Source organism: Xyrauchen texanus, chromosome 4 (assembly GCF_025860055.1).
Source record: "Xyrauchen texanus isolate HMW12.3.18 chromosome 4, RBS_HiC_50CHRs, whole genome shotgun sequence".
NCBI classification, from domain to species: Eukaryota; Metazoa; Chordata; class Actinopteri; order Cypriniformes; family Catostomidae; genus Xyrauchen; species Xyrauchen texanus.
Genome location: NC_068279.1, coordinates 29,598,719 through 29,618,877, shown reverse-complemented (window position 1 = coordinate 29,618,877; position 20,159 = coordinate 29,598,719). Strand labels below are relative to the sequence as shown.

General features: G+C 40.1%; 1 protein-coding gene across 2 annotated transcripts in view; it reads right to left on the bottom strand.

Annotated features, from left to right (window-relative positions):
* Positions 1–20,159, bottom strand: part of LOC127643105 (NADH dehydrogenase [ubiquinone] iron-sulfur protein 4, mitochondrial-like) — a 53,582-nt gene that overhangs the window by 19,448 nt on the left and 13,975 nt on the right. The window lies entirely within an intron of this gene.

Genomic DNA, 20,159 nt, shown 5'->3' with positions numbered 1-20,159 from the left:
AAAACTTGCCCCATTTAAGTCAACAGGGTGCACATTTTAAAAAGAGGATAACACTGTGTAGGCAACACCGATTTTTGTCGTTGTTCTCTGTACTGACAGCACTCCAAATTTATAAAAAAATGAGCTCAATGTTAAAACTGACCGGAGTTCTCCTTTAAGCCGTTTTTGCATTTTGATGGGTGCTTATTTGTATATTACTCGACTACCTGTATTTTTTTTATTTGCCTGTTTTAGTTCACAATAATTGAGCAGAAGTTATCTGGTGTTGTATCAGAATAAAATAAAAACTTAAAAATCCTAACTTGGCTTTATTCCTTTTTTGTAATCCATGACAAAAATAAAGTGCAGGGTTATAATAGCATTTAGAATTGAAATTATTGGGGTGTCATTGTAAAAAATAATCCTGTAAAAAAACAGTAAACTACTGGCAGCTGTGGTTGCCAGCATCATACCGTAAAAATACAGTGTGTTACTGTTGTTGAAATTAACAGCTAAATACCGTTTTGTCAGCTACAGTATAAAACTGTAAATTTACAGCATATAGCTATAGTTTTACAGTTTTATACTGTAGCTGACAAAACGGTATTTAGCTGTTAATTTCAAAAACAGTAACACACTGTATTTTTACAGTATGATGCTGGCAACCACAGCTGCCAGTAGTTTACCATTTTTTACAGGATTATTTTTTACAGTGTACGTCAGAGGCTGTCTCTTTTCAGAAAAGCAAGTAGGACACTTCAAATGTAGCCTTTGAATGAAACCTTCTTTCATGGGAATTCGGAGGATGCATGAGGTGTATCCTTCATGGGCACTAACAACCCAAAATTCTTTGCTTTAATGGAAATGTCTAAACAAATAACACTAATAAATAAATAAATAAATATATGTTCAAACACAAGGAATGTTGATTCTCAAGTTGAAGTACCTCAGCAGGTACAATTAAAATAAAGTATTAGACAAAAAGTACACCTGTAAAATCTATTTTCTTTTCTCATTACATCATTACAACCCCTAAATTTTACCTCATACATTCCCTTCTAAAGGGAATTTGTTCCCTTCTCACTCAAAGCACTCATGCTTGTTAAAGAGTGGCGTGCTGTCATAGCAACTATGTTACCTTACGTTTCCGTTCATCCTACGAAGGCAGTCTCATTTAAACAAGGCTTGTTTAAAGGAGAACACTCGGTATACTGCAGCCTTCAAAGGACATGACCTCCGGATGACATATCCTTCCAAACCAGACATAGCCTTTGTGATCAGTTGAATGCCACTTTGGTGAATTTAAGTACCAATTTCCTTCCGAAACAGCAGAATCTGAACATTATTCAAAACTATTGGCCACCAGTGTGTGTGTGTGTGTGTAATATATATATATAGTATATACAGTATGCGTGTGTGTGAATATATTACACACACACGCGTACTGTATATACTATATTGAGTTTAACAGATATTTCTAGAATTATGGACGGGTTCCCTGGGGAGTGTTAAACAAATGCTGGTATTTTCAGCATCACAGGATATTACATTTTGGAAGGCAGAGTTTACACATTGCACAATAATGTATTGTCCATGTGTCTTCATAAAAGTGAAATGATTTCTGTAAATCCAGTGGTCAAATGATGACTGAGACCGTTCCATCATTAGCGTAATTATAGAGTAATTATACCTGGCTAATGGCTAGTATCAAATCAATTTAATAGGATTGCAAATCACATCACAGGATTCAAGGCAAAAGGTGGTCTCTGGAAATAACTTGGGGTTAAATCAACAGCCATAGCCAACTTGTTGATTGCTCTTTAATAGCATAACAACTTTCAAGTGTGAGCAGTCTGACAACTGGGCTAATTACAGACCAACCATACAGACTCTCTGACAGAAATAAACAACATGTACTACTGGTGTGAGAGAGTCAAGGGTGCAGCTGACACAGAGGGTCAACTCTATTCTCACATTACAGTTAGGCCTAGTAGTAGTAGGGTGGATTGGGAATTGTAAATGTCTGTGTTATATAGACTCATAAAATAACTGACCCCATAAAATCACTGTCACCTATTGCTGTTGAAACCGAATGAAACAGTTGTCCTCTCATAAGGAAATAAAAATAGAAGCAAAGATAACATTAGGCTAACTGGCTAAGTACTAGAAACAAGGGAGATCTTGAAATCTGCAGACTACAGCGGTGGCCAAAAGTATTGGCAGTGACATACATTTTGTGTTTTGCTTCAGTATTTGTATATTACTTTTTCACATGTATCTATGGTATACTGGAAAACAATGATAAGCATTTCATGAGTTTTAAAGGCTTTTATTGGCAAAAACTTTCAATAAATGCAGAGTGTCAATATTTACAGTGTAGACCCTTGTTCTTCATAACCTCTGCAATTCACTCTGGTATGCTGGATATCAGCTTCTGGGCCAAATACTGACTGATGGCGATCCATTCTTGCCTTATTAGTGCTCAGAGTTGATCACAATTTGTGGGCTTCTGCTTGTCCACTCGCCTTTTGAGGATTGACAACAGGTTCTCTATGGGATTAAGATTCGGGGAATTGCCTGGCCACGGATCCAAAATTTCAATGTAATGATCTCCGAGCCACTTCATCATCACTCTTGCCTTGTGACATGGTGCTCCATCATGCTGGAAAATGCATGGATCATCACCAAATTGCTCCTGAATCGTTGGGAGAAGTTGATCTTACAGGACGTTTTGATACCATTCTTTATTCATGGCAATGTTTTTGGGCAGATGGTCTCAGGATGCTTCACTGTTGGCATGACACAGGACTCATGGTAGCGTTCACCTTATCTTCTCCGGACTATTGATTTTCCAGATGTCTCTAAACAGTCAGAAAGGGGCTTCATCAGAGAAAAAAACTTTGCACCAGTCTTCTGCTGTCCAATCCTTGTACTTCCTGCAGAATTTCAGTCTGTCCTTAATGTTTTTCTTGGAGAGAAGTGGCTTCTTTTCTGCTCTCCTTGACACCAGGCCATTGTCCATAAGTCTTCACCTCACTGTGCGTGCAAATGTAATCACACCAACCTGCAGCCAATATTGATCAAGCTCTGCACTGGTGGTGACACAATAACGTAGCTGACTCCTCAGGAGGAGACGATCCTGGGACTTGCTAGACACTCTGGGACATTCTGAAGCCTTCCTTACTGCAGTTGATCCTCTCTCCTTGAAGTTCTTGATGATCCATGGTTATTTTGGGTGCAGCATTCTTTGCAGCATTTTCCTTGCATGTGAGGCCATTTTGATGCAAAGCGATGATGGCTGCACATCTTTCTTTAGATGTATCCATTGCGAACAAGAACAAACTGATTGGAAGCACTTCTTCCCTCCTTTTATAGCAATCAGTCTGCTCTTATAATCCAATCAGAATGATAAGAGTGATTTCACATGACTAGTACGCGTGCATACTTTCCCAGGTGCTGCTGATGATTTGTGAAAAGATGTTAGCTGGTCGTTTTGCGCCAGGGCCAAAAAACTGTGAAATTTGGGTTCCCTTTACAAAAAGCTTCACTACGATGCTGCGCTGCTAAGCGCTACGGGGAACAACTCTAGCTATGAACCGAGCTGAAAAAGTGTGTGTAACACGTCAATGAACATTGACCATATAAATGGATACGTCACCAGGTGTCATCAGAAACTCTTTTTTCAGAGCCATTCTGTGTGTTTCACAAACCCTGTCAAAACTTTCTTTCCTCTGTTAGGAGTTAGAATCAGTTAGGCAGTGTGCAGTGAACGTTCTTCTTTTTTCTCTTCTGTTTAGAAAATATTATATATATATTTGTCTAAAAAAGAAAGAAAAAAAAGAGAGAATGACAGAAAGCCGCAAACGGTGCGTGTTCCCCTCTTCTCGCTCTATAGCTGAAGACGACACACATCAGTTTTTGCTGTTTGTTTGGGGGTAAGAGCACGCTGCTCTCGCGTTGCAGCAGGGCGGGTGCGAGCACTGCGATTTGCTTTAACAGGCAGAGTGCATCGTGCTCGCCTCGCTTGCTTTTTTTCCGTGAGTCAGCACTCACGGAAAAAAAAAAAAGATAGTTCGTGGGGCTCTTGCATGGATTTGGCTGAGGAGCAAGAGACGGGTTGTTCCCTTTCTCTCACTTTCTCCCCAAACCCAGCTGGTCCTTCACATGATCTCGAAGCACGTTCCGACGCTTCTTCGGATCATGAGGTGGATCGCGATTCTCTTCCCGCCTCCGAGATTTCCGTCCGCGATAGAAAATCTGTGGAGGAACTGCTCGATGTTGTTACTCGTGCGGTTTCCAGATTGGACTGGCCACACGAAAAAGAGACCCCCAAACGCTCCAAATTAGGGGATAGATTTTATCTTCCAGTCTAAGAAAGGGAATAGCCTCATGGGTCCCTTCCCTTCTTTGATAACCTCCATGAAGAGTTTTTTCGCTCATGGAGAACCCCTAAAAAAAAAAAAAAAAAAATTTAAAATTTAAAAAAAAAAAATATATATATATTTTCTTCCCGTGTTCACATACCCTCGACGTCATTATATTCGACTATCGTGGGTGCTGAGGCACGGGGGTATTCAGTGATGCCGCCGGTCGAAGAGACGCTTGCGGTCTATCTCTCGCCGGGCTCGGCATCGTCACTTAAGAAGCCCTCTCTCCCCTCAAAGCCTTGTAGGACAACCTCCACTTTAGTGGGAAGGGCTTATCAAGCAGCAGGTCAGGCTGGTGCTGCTCTGCACACAATGCTGTTTTACAGGCGTACCAGGCTGACCTCCTGGACGACCTGAGTGTGGGTTCTGCGCTTGACGAGCAAGCCTCAGACCCGCCTCGGTCCTGACTGAAGGGAGGCTCAAAAGCAAAGCGTGGCGAGTCGTGCTCCTCCTCCCAGGGATTGGGGACAGTCTCGCCGCCCTCACCAGCCCCCGAAGCAAGACCTCAGGACTATAAATTCTAGTAAGAGAAAACCCTGACGGTCTTGCACCTAGATTAGGGGGTAGCTCCCCTCGGGACGGGGCACGTGTTTCACTTCACCCCTCCCGGTACCCACTCGAAGCCCCTCCATTCCTGCCACCTCTTGGTGTTTCGGGTTGCAGAGGCTTCAGTCAAAATTAGGTGTTTTTGATGTTCCTGCATTTTATTCAGGACGCGAAACACTCGACAACCCCTCAACAGGAAGTGTTAAAATATAATACCCATCTCAGAGATCCTGGCAGCGTGGAAACTTCTGCCGGATATATTCTTTTCTGTGGGTCTTATAAGGGCGTCAGGATTTAATTCACTCGCCGCTTTTCCGTGTTTCAACGGCGTGTTCTCACTACTGTGAACCGGATTTCTTTTTATGTAAAAAAAAAAAAAAAAAAAACTCAATCTCCTGGTTAAAGGGGGCATGGTATGTGTTCCCCTTCCAGAGAGAGAGTTAGGTTATTACACTAAACACTTCCCGTTTCCCATGGAGGGTGAGGGGTGGCATCTGGCTTAGATCTTAAAGCTTGAACTACCCGTGGGTGTTCAAGTCCAAGATGATGCCTGTCAAGACGGTCATGTCTCAAGCCCTACAACTCGTTTGGCTGGTCACCATCGATCTTATGACGCACTTCTATACTTCATTTAGAAGTTCTGCCACAACATGGAAAGTTCCTGAGGTTCACTTCCGGGGGCGAAGTCTTCCAGGGTCATGTTCTTTCACTCAGCCTAGCCCTTTTTACCCGCACATTCACAATGCATGATGTAGCGCTGGCTCCTTGCAACTCCGGGGCATCTGCATTCTGAATTATGTAGACGACTGGCTGATCCTAGCGCAGTTCCAGGAACTGGCAGTTCAGCACAGGGACATCGTCTTAGCTCATCTGTTTCTCTGGGGTCCTCTCTCCCACTCAGAACATTGTCTATCGGGGCATCGTATGGAGTTCAATCACAATGTGGGCACAACTGTCTCCCGCTAGGATTGAGTCCATTCAGATCACCCTGAGCAAAGTCAGGCTAGGTCAAGGTTGCACTGTTATCAGTACCAACGATTTCCAGGTCTCAGGGCGAACGCGTCCATGGTGATCCCTCTGGACCTTCTGCTCATGAGACCGTTTTTGTTGTGGCCAAAAGCCAGGGGATTTCTTCCAAGGGCCAAAACCCCTGGGCTAAATAGGGTTACGCGCCTCAGGCTTCGTTCCCTTCCTATGTGGTTCAGACCCCGGTTTTCTGCCTTGGGTCCCACTCTAGGTGCGTCTTGTTGTCGCAGACTGCTAACGACAGACGCTGACGGGCGAGGTAGCGGCCTTAAGTGGTCATCCAGCTTAAGGGGATAGGAGGGTCGTCAGCTCGGTTGTCACAGTCACTGTCTCGGGTTGATGGCTGTATTTCTGGCCCTGAAATACCTCCTCCTGAGGCTGCCATGTCTTGGTACGGGTGGACAATACAGCAGTAGCCCCTTACATAAATCATCAAGGAGACCCACATTCTTGTCAGCTGTATTTCTGACACGTCAGATTCTCCTTAGGGCCCAGGGTAAGCTCCTGTCACTCAGGTCAGTTATATCCCTGGATGCCCGTATACGGGAGCAGATTTACGGTCCAGACAGAAAATACCAACGGAGGAGTTAAGAACTCCACCCTAAGGTAGTAGTTGCCCAGAGTTCGCCAGCAAGGGTTTTTGCCTCTTACTGACAACACCGTGCTGGCCGAACAGGGCTTGGTTCTCGGAGCTAATCTCTTCCCTCGACGGCTCGCCTTGGGCGATTCCGAACAGGAAGGATCTTCTATCTCAGGCACAGGGCAATATTTCATCCCTGCCCCAAATTGTGGAATCTTTCATGTTTGGCCCCTAAGGGTACCAATTGAGGGACACAGGGCTTTCTCCTGAGGTTATCGAGACCTTTTTAAATGCCGGGCTTTTTCCACTTAGAACAAGTTTGGATGAGATCTTAGGGCTGAAGAGGACCTCTTCGCCTCTATGAATAGCGCAATGTCTCCTCTACTTCTCCCTGAAATCACCCAGCCCCCTTGGGTCTGGACGTTAAGACACATACATGACCCAGAATGCGTCTGTATGCATTTCTTTCCCCGGTTTCTCTGCTCCCGGGAGTCTTGGCGATGTTCACCAGCAAGGGTCTTGCCTCCTATTAATGGCGCTGTGCTGGCCGAACAGGATGTGTGTCTCGGAGCTAATTCCTCTCCTCGACGGCTCACCTTGGGCGATTCCAAACAGGGAGGACCTTCTCATCCTTGGCCCGAATTGTGAAACATTTCATGTCTGGCCCCTAAGGGTACCAAATGAGGTTCACAGGGTTTTCTCTTCAGATTATCGAGACCATTTCAAGTGCTAGGGCTCCCTCCACTTGGAACTGATCTGGGTAGATTTTACAGGGCAGAAGAGGACCTCTTCGCCTCTGTTGATAGCGCAATGTCTCTTCTACTTCTCCCAGAGTCGCCCAGTCCCCCCGGGGCTGATCGTAGTAACGCATACATAGCACAAATGCGCCTGCATGCGTTTCCTTCTACTAAAGTTCTTATTACAGAACCAGCTTACTGCCAGTTTGCTTCAGTTCTGGATTTTCTGTAGAAAGAACTGTCAGCGGGCACTTGCCTCGCCACTGCCAGGTTCTATGTGGCCACTGCGGTTTGCCAAGGCTTGGTGGGCGGGGTGCCCTCAAAGACGCATCCTCATTATTGCCCGGGCCTACGAGGCGCGCGGTCAAGCTTCGCCAGTAGGTTTTAGGGCGCACTCTACCAGAGGGCTCTCCTCCTCTAAAACCTTGGCTAGAGGTCTCCCTCTGCAGTAAGTTTGTGATGCGGCAGGTTGTCCTCTCCGCACACATTCATTAGATTTTTATAGTTTGGATGTTTTGCCACTCCGGGCTCTTATGCCCTTGAGTCGACATCTCAAGCTCATGTCTGGATAAGTTTGTGATGCGGCAGGCTGGTCCTCTCCGCTCACGTTCATCAGTTTTTATGACAAGTTTGTGTTTTGATAGGGTTCTCTTCGCACACATTCATCGAACTTTATGGGTTAGATGCTTTGCTACTCGGGGCTCTTATGCCCTTGAGTCGACATCTCAGCCCATGCCTAAACAAGTTTGTGATGCGGCAGGTTGTCCTCTCCGCACACATTCATTGGACTTTTTTAGTTTGGATGTTCTGCACTCCGGGCTCTTATGCCCTTGAGTCGACATCTCAGCCCATGCCTAAACAAGTTTGTGATGCAGCAGGCTGGTCCTCTCCGCTCACATTCATCAGTTTTTATGACAAGTTTGTGTTGCGATAGGGTTCTCTTCGCACACATTCATAAAACTTTATGGGTTAGATGCTTTGCTACTCGGGGCTCTTATGCCCTTGAGTCGACATCTCAGCTCATGCCTGAACAAGTTTGTGATGCAGCAGGCTGGTCCTCTCCGCTCACATTCATCAGTTTTTATGACAAGTTTGTGTTGCGATCGGGTTCTCTTCGCACACATTCATCGAACTTTATGGGTTAGATGCTTTGCTACTCCGGGCTCTTATGCCCTTGAGTCGACATCTCAGCTCATGCCTGAACAAGTTTGTGATGTGGCAGGCTGGTCCTCTCCGCACACATTCATCAAAATTTAATGGTTTAGATGTTTATGCTACTCCGGGCTCTTATGCCCTTGAGTCGACATCTCAAGCTCATGTCTGAGACCTCTCGCGTTTTTGTGAGTACACTGCACAACCATAGGGGTCCGGACAGCCCCAAGTGCGGCGGCGAGGGTATTGCGTTCCCCGCAGCGCTTAGCAGCGCAGCATCATAGTGAAGCTTTTTGTAAAGGGAACGTCTCGGGTTACATGTGTAACCCTTGTTCCCTGAAAAAAGCGGAACGAGATGCTGCGCTGCTTTGCCGCACTGGGACGTCCCAGGACTGCTCTTCAAAAAGAAGTATCTGACGACACCTGGTGACGTATCCATTTATAGCCTGGCCGCAGGTGCATCAGGTTACATTATCCGAGGCTATAAATTCCGGTCAATGTTCATTGACGTGTTACACACACTTTTTCAGCTTGGTTCACAGCTAGAGTTGTTCCCCGTAGCGCTTAGCAGCGCAACATCTCGTTCCGCTTTTTTCAGGGAACAAGGGTTACACATGTAACCCGAGACGTTTTTGTGATAAAGTTAATTGTTTTGGCCAATGAAGCTTTTTGCAATTATTTAAAATGCATCTGATCACTCTGCACAATCATCTAGAAACAATGTGAATCAACACCACAACAACTGAAGCAGAAAACTTTGCGAAACACAAAATTGATGTCACTGCCAATACTTTTGGCCACGGCTGTACAAGTTACTACACACATGTAATCTATTACATAGTAGTCTAATTTATAGACACATGACAACACCAAATGCTAGTTCAAATCCCAATGTTATTCTTTATTCCATAAATTATTTTCCAATTAAAATATGCTTAGATTTAAGTATGGAAGTAAAAGTTGTGTTTTTTTTGTATGAACCAACTCGCTAGACATGTCATTAGAGCTGGTTTTTAAGATTGTTATGCAACAAGGAATAGCAATTTCTTTGATTTATTAAATGACAGCAATGGATTCTTTTCAAATTCTTTCAAAATGAATTTGTTAAAGAGCTCATATTGTGCTAATTTATTCCTATTAGTTAGACAGCTAACAACGCAAGTCTTGCTACGTGCACTCTTGCAGTAAGACAATTATGAAATATTGTGCTAATTTACAGGTTCATAATTTTATTTTGGGGGTCCACTAGAATAGATTTACATGCTTTAATGATCAAAAAACACCTAATTTTTCTCATACTGTACATTTATTTTCCCCGCTCTTTATCCTCTGGCTCAAACGCTCTGATTTACCTCCCGTCTCTTCAAAGTCCCCCTTTCCAAAAAGCCCAGTCTGCTCTGATTGGTCAGCTGGCCCACTCTGTTGTGATGTCATATGCGTGTGTCGGAAATGTAATGCCCCTTACCATAACGGAGTTTCAGCACCCGAGTCTTCCTGAGCAGCCGTAAACACTACTGTAACTATGGTAACAGTGCAAACGGTTTTTGCCGTACCAGTTTAAGTCCGATAATAAAAGTTTGGAAGAACAAGCTGATCGACCCGAACCACCTTCGCAAGCACGAATATAGCAGGACATTTCACAGTGGTAAGTTTTAATTTAGTAGCTTTCTTACACTGTTGATTATTGTGAACCTAACAAAGCTTCAAGTAAAAGACACGTAGTGCATCTAAGTTAAGTTTGCTGGAATGGGGGTAGCTGAACTTTTTCACCCGAGATATGAACAGAGAACAGAGGCTTACCCCCTGTTGCATTTTACGGGCTGTATTAGAGAATTAGTGAGCAAGTTAGCCACTGACTACCGTGGATAGCGGCCATAACATTACAGCTTGTAATTATACACAATATAAAGACACTTGAGATCGACCATTTTGTTACACAGTTTTAGGTAAAAGCCAGCCCACAGCTTAATAATAAAACCCTTACCAAAACAATATCATTACATAGCAAGTTAGCAGAGCACTACCATGGATTGCAGACATAAAATGACTGTTCATAAAAATAAATCCATCTCCACACTTGATTAGTTTTCACAGTACTCATGATAGTAAGAACAACAAACAATCTGCATAATTCGACACAATTGTAAGTAAATTGGGCTCGCAGCTGATTAGCAAATCTATTTCAACACAATAACATAAGCTAGCAGGTTAGCAGAGGCCTACAGCTGAGCACTGGGTGTACACCGTAGTTACAACACAAAACTCTGCATTTGAACTTTCCGTGCCAGATTGGGAACAAATTGGGAACTGCAACAACTTTCAGGGGTAACCAACTTGAAAATCCGCCATTATTTGTGGGTGTACTGCTGAGAAATAGTGTTAAAAATAACTTTTAACCACTGATACTTCAATTTGTCTGCATTTGGAAGTCCAAACAAAGAGATTTTACTTTCACAGTGAAGAAAAAATGATCTTCTCGACATGGCGACAACACTAACCCAACTCATCCTGGCCTCGGCTATAACCACGTTTGTTTGAGGGTGGGCCAAAATTGTCCTTAGGCGGGCATTATGCAAATGTGTTTCATAGTGACGTAGACACTTTAAGTATGGACTACAATCCAGTGGTTTCTTGTAGTTCTTGAGCAGAGTTGTCAGAATAACTCCCTTTGGTGTGGACTTTGTGCTTTGTAACTTTGCAGACCTTTCACATTCACAAAGAGCTATGTTACATACTGAAGGAAAGGTAAAATACAAAAAAACATAATAGGGCCACTTAAAGCCTTTCTTAAATTAGACCGAATTTGTCTGAAGTGAACTCATGAGATTAACAGCTCAATCACGGAGTTGAAAGTCACCACTTTCGGTTATTACTGAATTTAAATGAGCCATCAACCTCTGATTGAGCTGACAACCAGTGAGTGATCAGATCCCAAGAACACTTGCAGCAGTTTGTTGACTGATGGGATGAAAAGAGAGCTGCTACTTATAAAAGTAAAACAGCAGCAACTAAAAAAAATAAAAATAATAATAATAATAATAAAAAATAAAAATAGCAAATGTTTTAAATTTCAAATGCATTTCTGGCAGAAAAATTTTAGTTTGGTTTAACTAAATATATAAGATACATTTTATCCAGGAATGGCAAAACATTCATTTTAATCATCCATCATTAAATCACAAGTAGGAAGGAAAACATCTGACGTTTTCATTCCTGACTAATTATGCAAGGCTTATTTTGTGTGACTGTATATAACCGTATACTAACAGTGAGTGATACCTGACAAGGTAATGTGCAATTATAATAATTGCCTCTGGAGTCCTTTTGAATTAAGCATACCCTAAGATTTGTTTTATGAATTGCAGAATTGTTATATGTTTTCGGAGTTGAAGGAAACCATTTTCCAGGAACACAACCTGTTTGTAATTACAGGGGGCCAATATATATATGTTGTTGTGGTCACAAATAAAATGGTACTCGGTCCTTTAAAATAGTAAATTATAATTCTCTGAATAAAGGCTTTAAATGTGTGTGTTTTTTTAAATGCGTCCAAAATGTGATACTTTGGGTTTTTAAAAGATATGCAGTTGTTTTTTTATGTTCACACAGTACAAGACAAACACTGTGTCTGCATTACTAGCAATATGCCAGTTTCAGTCATCTTTTCTTTTTTTGTGATCAAAGAAAAGACAAATTCAATTTGAATTTCTTGTCATCACTGATGTATCTGTAACATGACATCAGCTGGCTAGCAAAAAAAAAAAAAAACACAATTTACTGTCTTCAAATTGTCCCTCATTGTTTTTTCCTTCCAGTAGAATCTTAAACCAATTTTTTCTTCAATAATCCTAACGATGAACTTGACATACAAAAACAAAATTTGGACCACCTTAGAAATCACCTTACAACACTAAGCTTTTCTATGGTCCCAGAAAGCTTGGAATATAGTGCACTTGTCATATGGACTACTGTTATGTCTTTATACTAAACCTTTAATAGTGCTTTATAGTATTTGTCCTTTATGAAGCTTGACAGCTCCTACTCTCTAGACACTGTTATTCTATGGAATAGAGTTGCTTAAAATATCAATTTTTATGTTCCAATGGGTTTTGAACAACATAAGGGTGAGTAAATGAGTGAGTAATCCTTTAACTGGTGGCTCATTTTTTGAGCACAGACCTGACAAAGACATCCTCAAAATAAAAATAAGTCTCTTAGGAGATGCTGTACACAATTCAGAATTAAAGACAAAGAAATAATTTAGAAAATCTTAAACTGATTGTTAATGATTACCTAATAATATTTGATTACAAATATATGACACTGTCCTTGTCACAACCTAAAAACTTATTGATACTTTTCTTAGACAATGTCCAGTGAGTTTTCTAAAATGCTACTTCAGAAGCTTGCCAGATAACCACATTCATTCAATTCCTTTACAATATACACACATTTGCTCTGATATGCTGAAAAAGGCACAGTTAATGTTTTCACATTCACAATTATGAATGACATCTGAATTCCGTACTGTAAGTGACATATTTTCAATTCAAATGGCAAATTTCGCCAAATGGTGAATAGTTTACACCATTGGAAATTACTATCGGTTGGTACAACGTTTTAATCATATGGTCAAAGTGGTCCATAGTGGTCAAATTTTGCATGTATAGCTCGATACTTTCATCTTACATGACACTAACTCTCTTAACCTGAACTGCTTGCTGATGCGTGCCACTGGAATAAATCAAGAGGTTTTCACTTGGTTTCTGAAACTTGAGTCCCGTGCTTCCCGCCTTCATCAATTTGATTGGCTCAATCTCAAATGACATTGACGAGCAATGTTAGACTACAGAGCATGCAAAAAGTTAAACTTTTTTAAACCTTTATGTTATTCATGCAAAACTTAACTATACGGCAATGCATAATTGACTGCAGCAGAACAGCAACAAGGATATCAATTATATGGGGAGGGGGAAGGGACTTGTCCCACTCAATGTATATTGCGGTAACGGCCCTGCATATACCTACCCTTCTATTCCTTTGAAAATAATATAAACAGAGGCTTATACAAAACTATTCCAATTCACGGCACACTGTAGCATTCCAAGTTAACAACACAACACAGAAAAAAGGGCTTGCAAAGGTGTTTCTTAAAAGCAGTAACAATTCCACAGGAGACCCAGACACCCATTCAGTCAAAACAATTTCTGTCATGAATGCTGGAAAATAATGAATAGCCAACTGTGGGAATATAATGGAAATTCAAATTAAGTAACATTTACTACATTAATCACAGACCAATTATAATTATTATTAAAGACCAAGCAGCTACATTGTCAATAATTTCCAGACTATGAACAGAAAAAACTGTGCTGGGACCACTTGAAAAACCACAGGGTGGTGGAAATGATGTGACGAACACAGTGCACTACAGCTGGTGCAAGTCTCCTTCCTCTGCCACACAAAGGTGCTGTTGAGTACTTTAAAGGTTACTTTCTCAAGTGTTAAGCAAATTAAATACCATTTAGCAGCTAATACACAAAGCCTCTTGTCAGATCCTCTTCAAAGAGCCATATCCTTTGACCTAGTTGCCGGTCTTGTTTTTTTTTTTCTCTTTTGGACAAGCACCTGGTATGAGGGGACAACTAAACAAAACAGACACTTGAGATGTATGCAGAAGGGAAAGGGGGAGGAGGATGATGGGATCACTGCTGCATCTTGAATTCAGTCTACCTAGAGCTTATTGACGCCACACCAACATTTAAGGAAACATGTTTGACAGTCACCTGACAGTTCACTCAAAAATGAACATTCTGTAACAATATCATCACTCTCATTTAATTCCAGTGTGTGTGTGTGTGTGTATATATATACACACATATACATAGTGTAGTCAAAAATACCAGTACCCCGGTACCAAGTCGGTACTCAAACAAAATAGTATTTACGATACCAGAATTTCTGAAGGTACCGGGGTACAGAGTACCGGGTCTACCCATGCAGAGGCGGGAACTTTCGAACTTTTCGAACGCTCACAACAAGCAAAAGATGACGACAAGCAAAGCTGCTGCGGAGCCTCAACTGAATCTTGTCGAAATGAAAAGTGGAAAAAGCAAGGTAATTTGAGGCTGATGAAAAGGGAAACATCACAGATCAGCAAAAACCTATTTGTAAACGCTGCTGTCGCAATTTTCTGACGATAGGAGGCAACAAATCAAACTTAATAAAGACAGACACCCAGATTTATTCAAGCAAATAAAGCAGGTGATAGCATAATACCATTTGCATTAGGGCTGAAATGTTTAGTCGACATTATCGACATTGTTGAAAATACAAAATTTATGAGAAAAATGTTCGTTGTGCAAACACATGCACTTTCAATAAAAGACTGGCATAAAAAGTTTGTTTTACAACCATAAAGACTGGACAATCGCCCTATGCCATACAGCCAGCTGGCATTCTGGAATTATAGCCTAAAAAATCTTGCTGGCATGCCTTATAAATGAGCGTTAGAAGCAGCCAAGATCCTTAGGCTGGTTAGTGTAAGACTCATGGTTACAAGAGATCCCTGCATGGGCTCAGACATTCTGTGTGAGTGTCTGTATCACTGGCCAGCAATGCAGGCTTTCTCATGGCCCAGCATGCTTAATCAAATTGTAATTAACAACAAAAGCAAGCCAGTGCAGGCACCAGAAGGAGAAAGTGCCAGGACACTGCCACAATCATGCAGGACTCTAATTACCATCATTTGCCATGCCACATATGTAACTGCACTGCAAAATGGTAAATTTGCAAGCAATTTCACTAGATCTCAAAAGGAATAAAAGATTTTATATTTTTTATTCTGCTCCTCTTCAAAATCGGATATTAAAAAACAGATTTCCATTTTTAATTTTCAAAAAGGTACTTGAAACTTATTTCAAGTTTAATTTGTTTCTAAACAATTTTAAAAGTTAATTAGCTGACTTAAAGAACTTGATCGAAACATTAATAACATTTGGCATTTTCCTAAACCCTTGTTCAGGCATCAATCACATGGGAATAGTGGTCGTCCGATATGGGTTATTTTATGCTGATGCAGATGCCAATATCACACAATTGAATATAATAAATAACACACATAAAATTCCACAAAAAAAAACCTCTTACTAAGCACTATATCTACTAAATTTCACCCAAATCCTTAACCTTTACATAAATAATACAAAAAATAATATTGTATTTTTAAATGGTGATAGCTGTTTCTTATGATTTATGTTTAGTAATCAAATTTTAGTAATTTAGTTAATGTATTAGGAAGAAGGAAATAACAGTACACATAGTAGTCCAGCAACCATGAATGGCATGTCCACATTAGCAAATCGCATTTTCTAAAAAAATACAGAATCAAATCAATAGTACATGCAGTTCATAGTGAATAAGACATTTACGTAAAGCACATGTGAAGAACTTTTACTTTGAAGTTGCACTCACGCACTCGTGCGGGTCAAGTGCAAGCAGCATTCTCCTGACAGTTTAAATGGCCTGGGTCACCTGCTTGAAATGTCATGGATTGACTCATGATTTGTGAATCAGAGGAACTTTTGATCCAGATCCTGTAGTTTTGATTGTAGCCGATAGAATACACACTTCAGGGGAAGATATTACATGAGTGCTCAATGTGAAGAAAATGCTGAATTTTCATGAAGATCGTGAATTACATATTTTTAAATGCGATATCTGCATATTTGCAGATGGTATATAATAGAAGGTTTATTGATTTTTGTCTTTTATCATTAGAAAAGAAAGTTAAAAGTGACAGGAACTGGAACTGCTGAGGAGAGGCTGATTGAATACGTGCTTTAGAAGTAGATAAATGAGCGCTCCACAGGACACTGGATTTGCTCAAGTTTTGTGAGGTTTGTGTATTGTATCGGTTTAAACGATATATGCGCATTTTGCAGATAGTATATGATATTCGTTTTATTGATATTTGCCTTTTTATCCTTAGACAAGACAGTAAAAATTTATAGGGAACTGTTGAGGAGAGAGAGGGAGAATGAAACAGGTGAGCACTTTAAAATAATGAGCTCAAACACGTCTGCAGCGGCTCTGATATGCGGACCGTTTAAATGAGACTGTGTTGCACACCCGTCTATTATTGTAGTAACATGATGGAACATAACAACAAAACGAACCATGACTGGTAATTTACATGTCTCATGTCACTTCACATGCAAGCAGGCAATTATACCTTGTGGTAGGTCCGAAAGTGCATTGTGTTAGCAGCATGAGATACCCGGTTTCGCATCCCATGATGAAACCCGGAAGTGTTTGTATAATTAGTGACAAATGCAATTCAGAGTTTGGATTCCCCCCCCAACATTACATTTTTACTCCACTTGGGAGGTCCAGTTTATAAAATCTGAATCCCTCTTCACTGTATTTCATCCTGTACAGCTGAAAACAACTGACTTTTGCAATTAAACATGCTCATATGTGACCATATGACCAACAAGTACCGCTTTGGAATTTTGGTAAGCAAAGACTTAGTTTAGCTATAGAAGTCAACCTGCAGTTTCTGATTTGTGAGATCAAAACTGGTGTATGTCTCATTTGCATCACTATGTTACCTACATCACCTTTTTTAGTAACTGAATACACTGTAAATACCATTCTGAACAATTAAATCAATATGACTTTATAACACCAACAACATAACAAAAATACTAAACAATAAGGGCAAATACTGTATATTTTTTAAGTCATAGTGTTTTATCTTTTAATCAAATTTTCAATCACGCTCTCTAAAAGCCATTTTATGATTAAATAATGCACCTTAAAATCTAGTTTGAGTTCAAATTCCAAACTCCTTAGAAAGCTGAATTTGAAGCTATTCGTGATGCCTTCTGTCCACCCCATCTACATTCTTCCTGGTCAACATGTCTTCATGTTTCAGGGATAAATCACAGGGTAACGCATGAAAATTAGAGATCCAAAGAAATGTCTAGTACAATTTATTCTGGTCAAAGAGAAAAACACTCCAAGCTGATACAATATAAATTCTACATGACTTTCTACAATGATCTCAGATCACCAAGAATCTTTACAGAGCTGAGCACCTCAAATATATTTGATTCTGCAGAAACAATCGGCAACTGTTTGCAGCCCTCAAAAAAGGCAATTTCATTTCAGAGAATGCAGTGGTTATTTTTATATATAATGTGTTTAAGTGAAAAGAACGTGTTGTATAACTTAACTGACAGAAGATGATTGACATGATGACAAAATACTGCTGCACTAGTATTTAAAATTTTTACTTGTATCATCTAAAATTGTACTAATATTTTGCTTCAGAATATAATTGGGTTTCTTTTTTTTATCTTGAGTAAGGGTCACATTAACAGTATTGCGAGCTGTTGGCTGGTGAGTGCAATGAATACATGAAGTTCTCTATTAAAGAAAAACAAATCTACAGGAACAAAAACACATTTTTGTTTCATATAACTGGAAATGCTTGCAGTAAGTGTATAATCCCTATCTTTGAATAAGACAGGTAGCCAGTACAAACAAATAGCTTGCTCAGTGGGCAAAGCTCGACTACACTGAGAGAACAACAATGAAAGCTTGGTGGCCAATTATAAAAGGACAGCCGCTGCCTTCCTGTGGGTCTGCTACTGTCAGACTTTTTTTCCCCCTTTTTCTTTCAACTCTCTCTTTTCGGGGGCCCTTTTGCAGCTTCACTTCAGAATGGCCCCAACTATTAAACAAGAGCCCTCAACCAGGCGGGGTGTACTTGCCTGCTCAGACACAATCAGACAGTCCACCCAAACACCCAACTCTGCCAAACTCATCCTACATATTCAGGCCAACTGAATGTCTGAAGTCTCATAGGTAAACAAGGTCATTGTTGTCTCATCAAGGACATAAATAAAGATTAGCAAACTTTATCATTTTGTGTGTTGAGAGAGTATTAACCTTCTGAGAGTATTAACAATTTGTTGTAAATGGGGGAGCGCAAGGCTAAAACAACCAACATGTTATATAATTATGTGCAATACACAAGTCTATTTATATTATCCAACAGATCCACTTCTGCCATTACATACATTGCTCTGTACATAATATACTGTATTTTTGTTCTTTATATAATAGATTTGCACTACGTGTGTGTATGTATGAAGGTGAGTGTATGTACGTATAATTAATTATTTTTATTATTTTTATTTTTTTAATTACCTATGTCTTGCTGCTGTTTTTGTATTGTTGCACACTGAAAGCTCCTGTCACCAAGACAAATTCCTTGTATGTGTAAGCATACTTGGCAATAAAGCTGATTCTGATGTTAGGACTCAATGAAATGTAAATATATTTAATGTATATTTAAAAAACATTTATATATATAAATAAGGAATGAAGGCTATATTTCAAACTGAATATTTCATATAAACGTGTACACAACAGTCTTCAAAGGCAAAGGATAACTAGCTCTAACAAGTACAGAAAGAGACGTGGAAGGACAGATGTACAACTAAACAAGTGGATAAGTACATCAGAGTCTCTAGTTTGAGAAATAGATGCCTCACATGTCCTCAGCAGACAGCTTAATTGAATTCTACCCTCTCAACACTAGTTTCATGTACAACAGTAAAGAGAAGACTCAGGGGTGCAGGCCTTATGGGAAGAATTGCAAAGAAAAAGCCACTTTTGAAACAGAAAAACAAAAAGAAAAGAGTGAACAAAGAAACACAGACATTGGACAACAGATAATTGGAAAAGAGTGTTATGGATCTTAACCCAATTGAGCTTTTGTGGGATCAGCTAGACTATAAAGTGCGTGAGGAGTGCCCGGCAAGACAGCCACATCTATGGCAAGTGCTACAGGAAGTGTGAGGTGAAATGTCACCTGAGTATCTGGACAAGCTGACAGGTGGAATGTCAAGGATCTGCAAAGATGTCATTGCTGCACGTGTAGGATTTTTTGATGAGAACACTTTGAAGTTGTTTAAGAAGTTCTGAACATTTATTTCAAATTGAAATATTATATTTTAATGTTATTAATGTCCCGACAATACATTTTGATCAGTTGAATGCCACTTTGGTGAAAAAAAGTACCAATTTCTTTCCATAAGTGCAAAATCTGTACATTATTCCAAACTTTTGGCCACCAGTGTTTGTGTGTGTATATATATATATATATATATATATATATATATATACATAGCAGTAAATCCTATATATATATATATATATATATATATATATAGGATTTACCAAGCTTCTTGGAGAATTCGCCACATTTCTTTTTTATATTTAGAATGTATCAGTTGCTTCTGTCTCTTCATGTAATCCCAGACTGACACGATGTTCAGTGGGGGTCTCTGGGAACCATGCCATCTGTTGCAGGGCTACATGTTCTTCTATTCTATTCTATTTGCAGATGGAATGTTTGGGAGTCTAAAATGTATATTACCTATTGACACACTACAGCTAAAGATACAACTAACAATCTTAAGACAAATGTTTTTGTTAAACATCTTATAAGACTTTTGCACAGTACTGTGTGTGTGCAAAAACAATTAAAATAATATAAATACCTATGGTCTGTCTTTTTTTCTTTTGATCCGTATGATTTTCAACCAGGTTTTATGAAAAAAAATGTGACCCTGTACAATCCAAAACCCAACACAGTTAAAAATCAGTCAAAGTCTCTGAAGCACATTCAGTTCATAC